This window comes from Galeopterus variegatus, unplaced genomic scaffold (assembly GCF_000696425.1).
Source record: "Galeopterus variegatus unplaced genomic scaffold, G_variegatus-3.0.2 Scaffold1900, whole genome shotgun sequence".
Taxonomy (NCBI): domain Eukaryota; kingdom Metazoa; phylum Chordata; class Mammalia; order Dermoptera; family Cynocephalidae; genus Galeopterus; species Galeopterus variegatus.
The window spans coordinates 283,236-295,755 of NW_007728011.1; the positions used below are offsets into that span (position 1 = coordinate 283,236).

Consider the following 12,520-nt stretch of genomic DNA (forward strand, 5'->3'; position numbering starts at 1 on the left):
GGGAGCAACACCGAGGCTTGCGATCCCGTTGCCGGTCCCCGGTCCGGTACGGGGGCAACACTGAGGGTTGCGATCCGTTGCCGGACACGGAAAAAAGACAAAAGACAAAAAAAAAAAAAAAAAAAAATCAGTTAATCGTATTTATGTGGGCCTAAATCCAAGTTCTGGTACATGGATATATATGTCCACCTCTCCACCAATACTACACTGTTTGGATTACAATAGCTGTATAGTAAGCATTAATATATGGTAGAGTGATTCCTCCCACTTTCTTTTTCTTTTCCAAGGTTGTTCTACCTATTCTAGTGCCTGTGCCTTTCCATTCAAGTTTTAAAATAAGCTTACCTATGTCTATAAAAATATTTGCTGGGATTTTTTATAGGAATAACAATAAACCTGTGGATCAATATGAGGATAATTGACATTTTTACTATGTTGTCTTCCAATCCATGAATACAGCATAGGTTTTCTTTGATTTCTTTCAATAGCATTTTATAATTTTCAGCATATACATCGTGTACGTGTTTTGTTAAGTATATACCTAAATATTTCATTTTCTTCAGAGTAATTATAAGCAGTATTGTGTTTTTAATTATAGTTTCTGCATGTTTATTGTTAGTGTGTAGAAGAGCTATTGAATATTTGTGTGTTGATCTTTTATCCTGTGACCTTGGTGAACTCACTTATAGATTCTAGGTGTATTTTTGTAGTTTGCTTGGGATTTTCTACATAGGCATAGCATATGCAAATAGAGATAGTTTTCTTTCTTTTCTAACCTATAGGTGTTTTATTTTTGTTGCCTTATTGTATTAGCTAAAATTTCCAGTACTGTGTTGAGTAAAAGTATTAAGAGCAAATACCCTTGCCTTGTTTCTGTCTTTATATAGTTTATGGATCAATTGCTCTGGGTATTACAATATACATATGTGACATAACAGTCACCTGGTATCAACATTTTACCACTTTGAGTAAAGTTTTGAAACCTCACTTACATTTAGGTCCCTTCTCTTTACTCACTTTTAAATATCATTTTCTTGAATATCAGATGGCCCTTTACTGGCCAGCCACCAAAAAATGAATATCAGATGGTGTTATACTTGTGTGTAAATTGTCAAATATGCTTTATAAAAGTCATGAGGAAAAGGATAGTCTTTTGTATGTCCCTATCTTTCTTCTCTTCCCATTGTTTGTTTTTTATTCCTGATTTCAAAGATTCCTTCTTTGATCATTTTTCATTGTGTTTTAAAATTTCCCTTAGCCAATTTTTAAGGGTAGGTCTTTTATCAATAAATTATAGTTTTCCTTCATTTGAGAATGTGTTTATTTCCCCTTTACTCCTGAAGGAGTTTATAGAATTAATGGTTGACAGTTTTCTTTCAGCACTTGAAAAATATTGTATCACTTTCTACTGGCCTCCATGGTTTCAGAATACAAATCCTTGGCCTTTTGAATTGGTGTTATCCAATAAGTAATGTACATTTCTTTCTGTCTTCTTTTTGTCAAGATTTTTTTGGGGGGGATCTTCAGTTTTTAAAATTTTAACTATGATGTGTCCCAGCATGGATTTCTTTGAGTTTATCCTGTTTGGAATTTATTCAGTTTCCTGAATGTGTGTCTTTTACCAGATTTTAATTTTTCAACCATTATTTTTCAGATATTCTTTCAGCTCCACATCCTTTCACCTCTTTTTGTGACTCCAGTGATATAAGTATTGGATTTTTTTGTTACTGTCCCACAAGTACCTAAGGCCCTGTTCATGTTTTTTCAGTCTGTGCTTTCTCTGTTGTTCAGATTAGGTGACGCTGTTGTCTGAATGTCCTCAAGCTCCAGTTGGAACTTAACCCCTAATATGGTGGTGGAAGGTGGGGCCTTTAAGAGGTGCTTGGATCACGAGGACTGTGCCCTTGTGAATGGATTGATCCATTCATGGAGTAATGGGTTGATGGTTTAATGGGTTGTCATGGATGTGGTTCTGGTGGTTTATAAGGAGAGCAAGTGAGAAGGTTCACTTTCTTGCTCATGCCATTCTTGCCATGTGATATGCTGTTTGCCATGGGACCCTGTAGAGAGTTCCCACGAAGAAGAAGGCCCTCATCAGATGTGCCCTCCTGACTATAGACTTTCCAGCCTCCAAAACTGTAAGAAGTAAATTTCATTTTTTTATAAATTATCCAGTCAGAAAACAGACTAATACAAATGAATTCTACTATTCTGTCTTCAAGTTCATTGATTCCTTTTTTTGTTTAAGTTTTTCTGGCTACAAATTTATTCAACACAAAATAATCCCTTCTAACTTTACTGAGGTGGCTGACCATGTCCATGACCAAATCTACATCTAAATTAGAATTCGGTTTTTGACCCAGCCGCAGCCTTCACTTTCTTTTCAGCACCAGGGAGCACAGCTCTCCATCTGTAGGTGTCTCTGTTGGCTTTCCCTCTTCTGAGTCTTGCAGGTCACTTGCCTTCCAGATCTTTGGGCCAAGGCCTGCAGTCTCTCGGGACGGCTGCGGTGCAGGGTGGCAGACACAATCTCAGGAGGCAGGTGGAGGTAATCACGGAGATACTGGATTGTTGGTAAGGTACCAGTAGAAATGTTTCCAGGCAAACTGTTCCTTCATGTAGCCTCGAGACTTGAGAGCCTGCCTGGTCTTCATGATGTGAAGGTTAGTTACATTCTTGTTTGCCACCTCTGGGTGCTTAGACATATGGACATCCTTCTTGGCCACCATCACTCCTGCCTTAAAAAGAAATTCATAAATGGCAATCTGGTTCCTCTTAGATATCAACATTGCAGCAGCAGTGTAGTCCACGGCTGAAGGTAGAAAGGCTCAAGTTAATTGGTTCTATCCTTTGTCATCTCCATTATACTATTGAGCCCTCCAGCAATTTTAAAAAGATTTCTGACATTATATTTTTCAGTTCTATAGTTTCTTTTTTTTTATAATTTCTATTGCTTTGCTCAGGTTTTTATTTTTTCATTTGTTTCAATAGAATTTATAATTGATTGTTGAAGCATTTTTGTGATAGCTCCTTTAAAATCTTGTCAAATAATTTCAACGTCTGCTTCAGTGTCTTTTCTCCTTCAAGTTGTTATTTTTCTGTTTGTTGGTATAATGGGTATATTTTTTTGTATTCTGGATGTTTTATCTATCATGTTATCAGACTCTGGGTTCTATTTCCATCTTTTATTTTAGCAGTCATCTTGTTTATGTTTTGCATGTAGTTCTGGACTACTTTTGTGGGTAGTGGTTCCAATGGCAGTTTAATTTTCATAGGCTTTGTGGGACTATATTGGTTTGCTTGGTTTATCTGGTGCTGCTGGGGCTTCCACTGGTCCTGTTGTTGGTGCCTAAGAGGGCAGAAGGGGTTTCCCCAGGCCTGCCACTATATGTTTCTGGAAGAAGGAGGGACATGGTGGGACCCTCCATCACTGTTCTCCACCTTACTCTGCCCCAGTGTGTCAGGGCAAGGGAGGAGAGTCTTGGATGTGTGAAATAAAGAAGCTTCCAAAAACTGGGCTGCTTCTTCTGACTCAAGTTCCATTTCTGTTCTCATCTTCCCTCCCAGTATTTTTTGGTGGAGGTGGAGAGTTTTGAGCCCCTAGAGACAAAGATACTTCCTACACAAGGCTTCCTGCTGTAGCTACGTCTCTTCTGTAGGGCTCTGTCTTTCCAGCCTCAGTTATCTCAGGGTGGGCAATGGGAGTCTCAGGCCTGATACGAAAGGAGAGGACATCCCCTGGCTGCTTATTTGTGGCTGGGCTCCCAGTTGATCCTTTGTACTGGTGACGTTGGGCTCTCCTGACGTTGTCGAGGACTCCTGTTTGACTCAGGAGAGGAATGAGCCTACCTGGGCAACCTCTGTTGCTGGGTGAGGGATTTGGAAACACCAGGTCTGGGTAGTCCTTCTCTGTGGAGTGCAGGGATATAGTGTTGCTATACTGTTCCTCCAGACTCAAACCAGCTCAGCTTCTTATCACCTTTCCCAGTTCCCCTTTGATTGTCTCTTGTGCCATTTCCAGGTCTTATAGTTCTGCTTAGCTGGGAGGAGCAGAGAAAAGCACCATCCTGACCAGACCAGAAGTCTTTTTGATAATGTGTTCTATAACATTTGCCTAGAATTGAGGTCGCATTCACTAGCTTGCAGACATGACTTTCTTCTTTTTGAAAATCAAGGCTACATTTGTCTCCAGACTTCGGCCCTTCTCTCATTATTCACAATTCTGTCTAGACAGTAGTTTGGAAATCTTAGCCCAAGTTCTTTCCAGTATCCCAGAATTTATTCTAGGACAACTGCTTCTAAATCTTTTCTTGTGTAGCTGTTTTGAGTTTCCTTCTACTAATGTTTCTTGTACTCTTTCTTGTCCTTTTAATTTTTCTTAACAGAGGTCATGTGTAAATAAAGTGGGAATTGAATGATTTTTCTTTTTCTTTGTCACCTAACATTACATTTCTTGTTATTTATTGCAATTTGAAATCCAATCCCTTTTTGTTATCCTCAGAACGTATCTCTTTCTAAGGCTCCGATCATTCTGAACTTTGGCCTTTTGTGTTTTGCAGTTACATGTCATTCTTTCATAGTTATCACTGGTTTTATCTACTTCATTACATTAGTAGAGCTACATATACCAACTTAAGAGTCAGACAGACTTACATTTGAATCTTACCCGTACCTCTTCCTAGATGTGTAATTTAGGATTGGTTATTTAACCTCTGAGCTTCCATTTCCTCATCTATAAAGTGGAAACAGTAATACTACTAATAATAAGACAAATTTTATAGGACTGTTATGAGGATTAAATGAGATAATACACATTAAGCATGTAGCACAGTTCCTGACACAGAGTAAACACTCAGTGTCACTACTGTCATTATTAAACATTTTAAAAATCTGAGATTATAGAAAACTTATACAGCTGTCTCTTTTGATAACTATTTTTTTCTCCTTTTTTGTGATTGCATAGTCAGAATTTCAGTTTTGAGAGCCTTCAAGTCAGGTTATGTAAATTAAAGTTATCAGGGAAAGAGATTGCATATCTTTTAAATAGTGAGATTTCACATAATTTAATTGCAACTGACAGTCTTAATGCAGTGCTGGTGATGGTCCTCCTACTGAGTAGTAAATGCAAATATTTCACAGCTCTGTCTCCATTCAGTTGATGTGTAGGTGTTAAATTAGCCTTTCTGGTTAACCATCCATAAACATTTCAAAATACATACCTTGTGTGGGTACCCAGCTTGCTTCTACATGCTACAAAAATTTTTGCTTATGAGACATTTCACATTATCATATGTCTTACCTGTATTTCTTGCTGTATTTTAAAATAACTTCATAGTTATAATATACCAACACACTTATCTCGTGAAAAAGTTTGAACTTTCTGAATAGGAATTATATCTAATTTTATATTTTTTACAGTGCTCAACCCAGTGTCATCCAGGTGTTTATCACTGATCATCGTACCTAAAATGATGTACCAATTGTATGAAGGTCAGCAAATTGACATCATTATGAGTGTATTCTAACTAACCTGTTTCTCTCAATGTGTTTTTTCTCAGAGTTAAAGTTAGTAATCTTTTTAATCTTAAGAAATTCTTTAGGTTTCATATTTGATAGCTATAATTCTGGAATCTTCCAAAACTATCTTAATTACAGGCATGTTGAAATGTGTTTGAAATTTTTCTGCTGTAGTTCAGTTACTTCTGGGCAGTATTATGTAATCTTAAGGATGTGTGTTTTCCTCAGAGATTCAACATTTCCTGCTTTTTTCCACCTATGTTTTTTTTAGCTCTCCACCTGGGAGAATTTTTTAAAAAATTCTTTCCTGGGGAGAATAAGAATACAAATCCAGATTGTTGTTAGTCTTTTGGAGATGTTTAGGACTAGGGTTTTGCTAACTCTGACCTTCAAGTGTTCTAGATTGTTTTCGAGGGCCAGTACTGATATTATAGGCAAATTGTAACTTGGGTAATTTAGATTCTGATAACAGAAATCTAAGTGAAATGGCACAACATCTAGTGTTTAACTTGTTGGTATCATGAAAGGGTGATGTACAGTGGCTTGGCTTTCTCCATGATATTTCATTGGTGAATTGATGCCTAGTTATGATTTGTTTATATGCTTATAAAATGTTCTTGAGTCCTTTGGGGGGGGGAAATAAAGGATTGATTAGTGATGGTTTGGGTGCTTTGTGTTTCACTACAGAATTGTACCCTTGCTAGCAAAAATATAGATGAAAGAGACTGAGTCCTTGGGCCTGAACTGCAGTTGACCTTTCTCCAGGCTTTCATGACCCACTGCTATTTCCTTGTCTCTTCCTTTAGCCCAATCCATGACTTTGCTTTTCTTAGAAAAACATATTCTGGCTTCCCTTGTGCAGGAACCTCTTCCTTAGACTGTTTCCACATTGTACTATATGTCTGGAAAGCCCTCTCCTTTGTCTGCCAAACTCTCTCTCTGCTGTCAGCTTGAGAGAGCTAGAAATCTAACCTCCTTCATTAAACTCTTCTGACCTGAGTGTCACAGAAGTGACAGCTCCCTGAGGCATAGATCATGTAAACACCTCTCCCTGTCAGTTTATGTAGATGTTCAGTGTTTTATACTGCTGTCTTGGTATCTTTATGGGATAGTTATCTGTGTTGTCTGGCATCTTAGATTCTTTAATCCACAAAAGGGAGAAATCCTATCAGACTTTATTCAGTCTCTCAAATAAGTAGGCATATTAATAGATAGCTCTTTGATGGAAAGGTCACAGAGGGAAAAGTAGACAAATTTCCTTTGTGAAAAATTAGAACTCTTGCTGCCTGTTGAAATTTCTAATAGATAATTGAGCTTATAGGCTTGGGAGATGAGACTTGAACATTCAGCATTTCACTTCTTGGTCATGCAGTATCTACTACAGTGTTTTAGAAGTTTTATTCTCTTTTCTATATACTAGTCTTGATTCAAAGAGTTTACAAGCCATTTGACTGGATAAATTTTAAATTTCTGTTGTTAAATTCTCCACAAATCTGACTGACTGAATGTGTGGTGGACTTCTACCTCTGGGAATGTCATCATCCATTAGCTACTTGAACAAAACTTTTAGGACAGAGACAAAGCCTTCCACAATCAGAATTTTGCCTTCATTTCCTCCTTTATGTCCTATCATTCATCTAGCTCCAATAGTACCAAACTAATAGTAATTTCCCATGCTCACTGCCATACCTATAAACATATAATATTATTTTCTCTTAAAGTGAGTTCTTCTTTCTCCAACCTTTTATTCATCTGGCATATTCTTGGCTTACCCCACATGTTTTCTATTCTGTGAGCTTTTTTTGACATTGCACCAGACAAAGATAGTTATTTTCATTTTCACTCTCCATATATCGTCTTCTACACACCTCTAATCACACTTCCAGTTTTAAATATTTAATCATTGAATTTTCACCATTTATGTTTGTAGTCCTGCCTTTACCCATTCTACTCTGAGTTTCTTAGAAATCAGAACTGTTTGTTTTCCATGTTTTGCAGAGTTATTGACACATATCATATACTTAATGTATGTTGAAATGAATGAATGAATGAACCTAGGGCAGATGCATGAATGACATTAGATACCATGGCTATCGGAACTTCTGCTTCTGGCTTTGACAGACTAACTGGTATCAGATCAACCATCCCTCAAGAAGAACTAGAAAACTGGATAAAATTACAAAATATCTGTTTGTAAGCATTGGAGAGTTACCAAAGCACCAAGAGGTCAGATTTACAGAGAGAAAGGAGATGAATTGAGGTGACTCCAACATTCTGTGCTACATTTCCCTTCAAGACATTTGAAGTGGTATAGGTAAAGAGGCTGAGAAGTCAAACCGAAAGTAGTAACTAAGAGACAGAGAAGATGAGCAGAGGTTTTAACAGCCTAACAAGGCTGTAGAGATTAAAAAAATGGATTCAGCCATACCCTGATAATCAGGACTTGAGGATTCAAGATGCCAAAGAAGAAGAAGTACAATGAATTTAGTCCAATATTTTATACTATTTTTCCCTTGAGACATTTGTTGATTTATGAGTGGTACAGGGAAAAGAAATTGAGAAGCTAAGCAGAAAGTGGCAGATAGAAAGCTCAGTAACTGAGCAGGGCTTTCAGCAATTTAGCAATGCTGGAAAGACAGAAATTAGAGTTCAGAGCCTGTCAAAGAGGAGGGCCTGTGGTAATTACCCCAGGTTTTCAATTGGGATCCCCAAAGGACTAAACTGTAGTGGTAAGGATGAACTAGAAAAATACCATTCCTCAAAAAGACTAAAGCACAGTTTTGAATCAGCTCAATCTTAGGCAGGATTAAGGTGATCTATCCTTCATCACTTGCCAGAAGCAAAAGTAAATCTTCTCTGGAGGAAGGTAATATCATCCAGAGCTCCTCTGACTTTTAATCTATAATCTCTGGCATTCAATCAAAAATTACTAGGCTTATCAGGTGCATTAGTTTGCCAGGGCTGCCATAACAAAATAACACAATCTGGGTGGCTTAAACAACAGAAAGTTATTGTCTCACAGCTCTGGAGACTGGGAGGTCCAAGATCAAAATGCCAGCAGATCTGGATTCTGGTGAGGGACCACTTCCTGGTTCATAGATTGCCATTCTCCCACTGTATCCTCATATTGCAGAAGGGATAAAGGAGATCTCTGGGGCATCTTTTGTAAGGGCACTAATCCTATTCATGAGGGTTCTGCCTTCCTGACCTAATCACCTTCCAAGGACACTAATTCCATTCATGGAGGTGCCACTCTTATGACCTAGTCACCTCCCAAAGGTCCTTACCTCCTAATACCATTGCACTTTGGGTTAGAATTTCAGCATATGAATTTTGGGGGGACACAAACATTCAGTCTACAGAAATATGAAAGAAAGCAAATTATGGAAATAAAAATTATAATAACTAAAATTAAGAACTTGATAGATGAGCTTAACAGCAGTTTAGATATAGCTCTCAAGAGAGAATAAGTATTAACTTCCAGATATCAATTTTCTGCTTTTATCCTGGGAAGATACTCATATATGTAAAACTTCATCAAATTGTTCACTAAAATTTGCTGAATTTTATTGTATATTAATTCTTCCTTAATTATTTTGTAGAATTATCCTGTGAAACCATGTCAACCTGGAATTTTCTTTGTTGGAAGGTTTATAACTATACTTTCAATTTATTTAGTAGATACAGAACTGTTCAGGTTAACTATTTCTTTTTGAATGAGTTTCATTATTTTGGACCTTACAAAGAATTGTTCTGTTTCATCTAAGTGTCGAATTTATGTGCATAGAGTTGTTCATATCCCATTTTTGTCTTTTTAATGCACACAGGATGTGTTGTGTTAGCCCCATTTTCATTTTTGATATTAGCAGTTTGTGTTTTCTTTTCTTTTTTTCTTGATCAGTATGGTTAAAGTTTTATCAATTACATTGATCTTTTCAAAGAAACAGCTTTTGGTTTTATTGACTTTTCTTAATTTTTTAAAAAAATTCTTTCCCAAAGTGTAGTATGCACCAAAATCACTTGGAAGGCTTTCAAAAACAGATTGCTAGGCATCATCCTCAGAGTTTCTGATTCAGTATGTCAAGGTATATATGGTCTGAGATTTGCATTGGCTTTAGAGCATGGTGTCCACCCATTCTTCACTAACTCTGTAAGATGAAAATGAGATTTAACTAATACAAATAAACTTAAGACATGTTTTCCTCACTGAGAAAAAAAAAATTCCTTTTGCTTACTTTGAGCTTAATTTGCTATTCTTTTTTAGTTTTATTAAGTTGGAAGTTTAGGTTATTGAATTGAGACCTTTCTTCTTTTCTAATATAAACATTTAGTGCTGTAAATTTTCCCTAAGCACTGCTAAAGTTGTTGAATAGGAATTCTGAGAGTGAACATCCCTGTTTTGTTCTTGATCTTAGAGGAAAACAATTAAATCTTTTACCAATAAGTATCATGTTGGCAGTAGATTTTTCATAGGTGTTCTTTATCAGATTGAAGAAGTTTCCTTTTATTTCTAGCTTGTTAAAAGTTTTATCAAGAATATATGTTGAATTTTGTCAGATGCTTTTTTTTTGTACCTATTGAGATTATCTGCTTTTTCTTTTTCATTGTGCTGATATGGTAAATTACATTGATTAATTTTTTAATATCTTATTGAAGATTTTTACATCTATATTCATAAGAGATCTTGGTTTGTAATTTTCCCTCTTGTAATGTTTTTGTTTGGTTTTGTTATTTGGGTAATATTTGCCACAAATAATATAAGTGGGGAAGTTCTCCCTTCTCTAGTATTTCCTAGAAGTTTGTGAGAAATTGGTATTATTTCTTTCTTAAATGTTTGGTAGAATTCACCAATGAAGTCATTTCAGCTTGAAGTTTTTCTTGTTGGGAGGGTTTTAACAACAAATCAATTTTTTCTTTTTTTTGTCCTTTTTGAGACCGGCTGGACCATGCTCAGCCAGTGAGCGCTGTGAGCACACCGGCCATTCCTATATAGGATCCGAACCCGCGGTGGGAGCACTGCTGCGCTCCCAGCACCACACTCTCCCGAGTGCGCCATGGGCTCGGCCCCAACAAATCAATTTTTATAATAGGTATAGGACTATTCATATTTTCTGTTTCTTCTTTAGTGAGCTTTGATAGTTTGTGTCTTTCAAGGAATCTCAGTTTTGTCTAAGTTGTCAAATTTATGGGTGCAGAGTTATTTGCAGTATTATTATCTTCTTTATTTTGGGGGGGTCAATAATGATGCTACCTTTTTTATTTCCAATATTGATAATTTGTGTCTTTTATTTTCTTGGTGAGTCTGGCTATATAGGTTAATCAATTTTATTTATCTTTTTATAGAATCAGCTTTTGGTTTGATTGAAAACAGGAAAAATAATATACAGAAATAAGTTTATGGATTTCTGATTATTTTTTTTAATTAAAAAAATTTTTTTGATAATTTATTATACATACATGTGGGATACAACGTTGACTTTCAATAATTGTGCACAATGTGTGGTTAGATCAGTATAGTTAGCTTATTCATCATTACAATACATAATCATTCTTTATGTCCTTGACCAATTCCTCATTAACCCCCCTCCCTTCTCCTCCCCTACCCCTTTCCACCTCTAGTATTCTAAAAGTTAAACATATTATTGTGATTGTTCTTTCTTTTTCCTTCTTTCTTTCCTTCTTTCCTTCTTTCTTTCTTTCTTTCTTTCTTTCTCTCTCTCTCTCTCTCTCTCTCTCTCTCTCTCTTTCCCTCTGTCTCTCTTTATTGTTCATTTATTTATTTACAGATTCAGTTCCTGGTTATGAGTGAGAACATGTGGTATTTCTCTTTCTGTACCTGGGTTGTTTCACTTAGAATAATTTTCTCCAGACTCATCCATGTTGTTGCAAATGATAGAATTTCATTCTTTTTTATGGCCAAGTAGTATTCCATTGTGTATATATACCACAATTTCCTTATCCAGTCATCCACTGATGGACATTTAGGTTGGTCCCACTGCCTGGCTATTGTAAATAGAGCTGCAATAAACATGGGAGTGTAGGTATCCCTTTGACATGATGATTTCCATTACTCTGGGTATATGCCTAGTAGTGGGATTGCTGGATCATATGGTAGTTCTATCTGTAGTTTTTTAAGGAACGTCCATATTGTTCTCCATAGTGGTTCTACTAATTTACAGTCCCACCAACAGTGCAGAAGGGTTTCTCTTTCTCCACATCCTCACCAGCATCTAAAAGCAAAGCTTATTGCAATAAATGCTTACATCAAGAATATAGAAAGATCTTTTTTTTTTTTTTTAAGATGACCGGTAAGGGGATCTTAACACTTGACTTGGTGTTGTCAGCACCACACTCACCTGGTGAGCAAACCGGCCATCCCTATATGGGATCCGAACCTGTGGCTCTGGTGCTAACAGCACCACACTCTCCCGAGTGAGCCACGGGCCGGCCCTAGAAAGATCTTAAATAAACCACCTAACATTACACCTCAAGGAACTAGAAAAACAAGAACAATCCAATCCAAAAGTTAGTAGGTGGAAAGAAATAATTAAAATCAGAGCAAAACTAAATGAAATAGAGACCAAAAATGCCATACAAAAGATCAACAGAACAAAAAGTTGTTTTTTTTTTTTTTCCCCCTTTTTGTCTTTTTTCGTGTCCGGCAACGGATTGCAACCCTCAGTGTCGCGCCTGTACCGGACCGGGACCGGCAACGGGATCGCAACCCTCGGTGTTGTGCCCACACCTCGCTCAGCCAGTGAGCGGGAACCGGTCTGTATGTGGGATCCGAACCCTCGGCAGGAGCGCTACTGCACTCCCAAGCGGCGCACTGTAGCAGTGCGCCACCGGGCCGGCCCCAAAAAGTTGGTTTTTTGAGAAGATAAACAAAATAGACAAACCATTAGCCAGACTTACTAAAAAAAGAAGAGAGAAGACCCAAATAACAAAAATCAGAAACGAAAAAGGGGATATCACAACTGATACCACAGAAAGACAAAGAATC

The 12,520-nt window shown here is 37.0% G+C and overlaps 1 pseudogene; it reads right to left on the minus strand.

Moving 5' to 3' along the window:
* Window positions 1–2,295: 2,295 nt before the first annotated feature.
* Window positions 2,296–2,789, minus strand: LOC103595959 (annotated as a pseudogene).
* Between the last annotated feature and the right edge of the window lie 9,731 nt (window positions 2,790–12,520).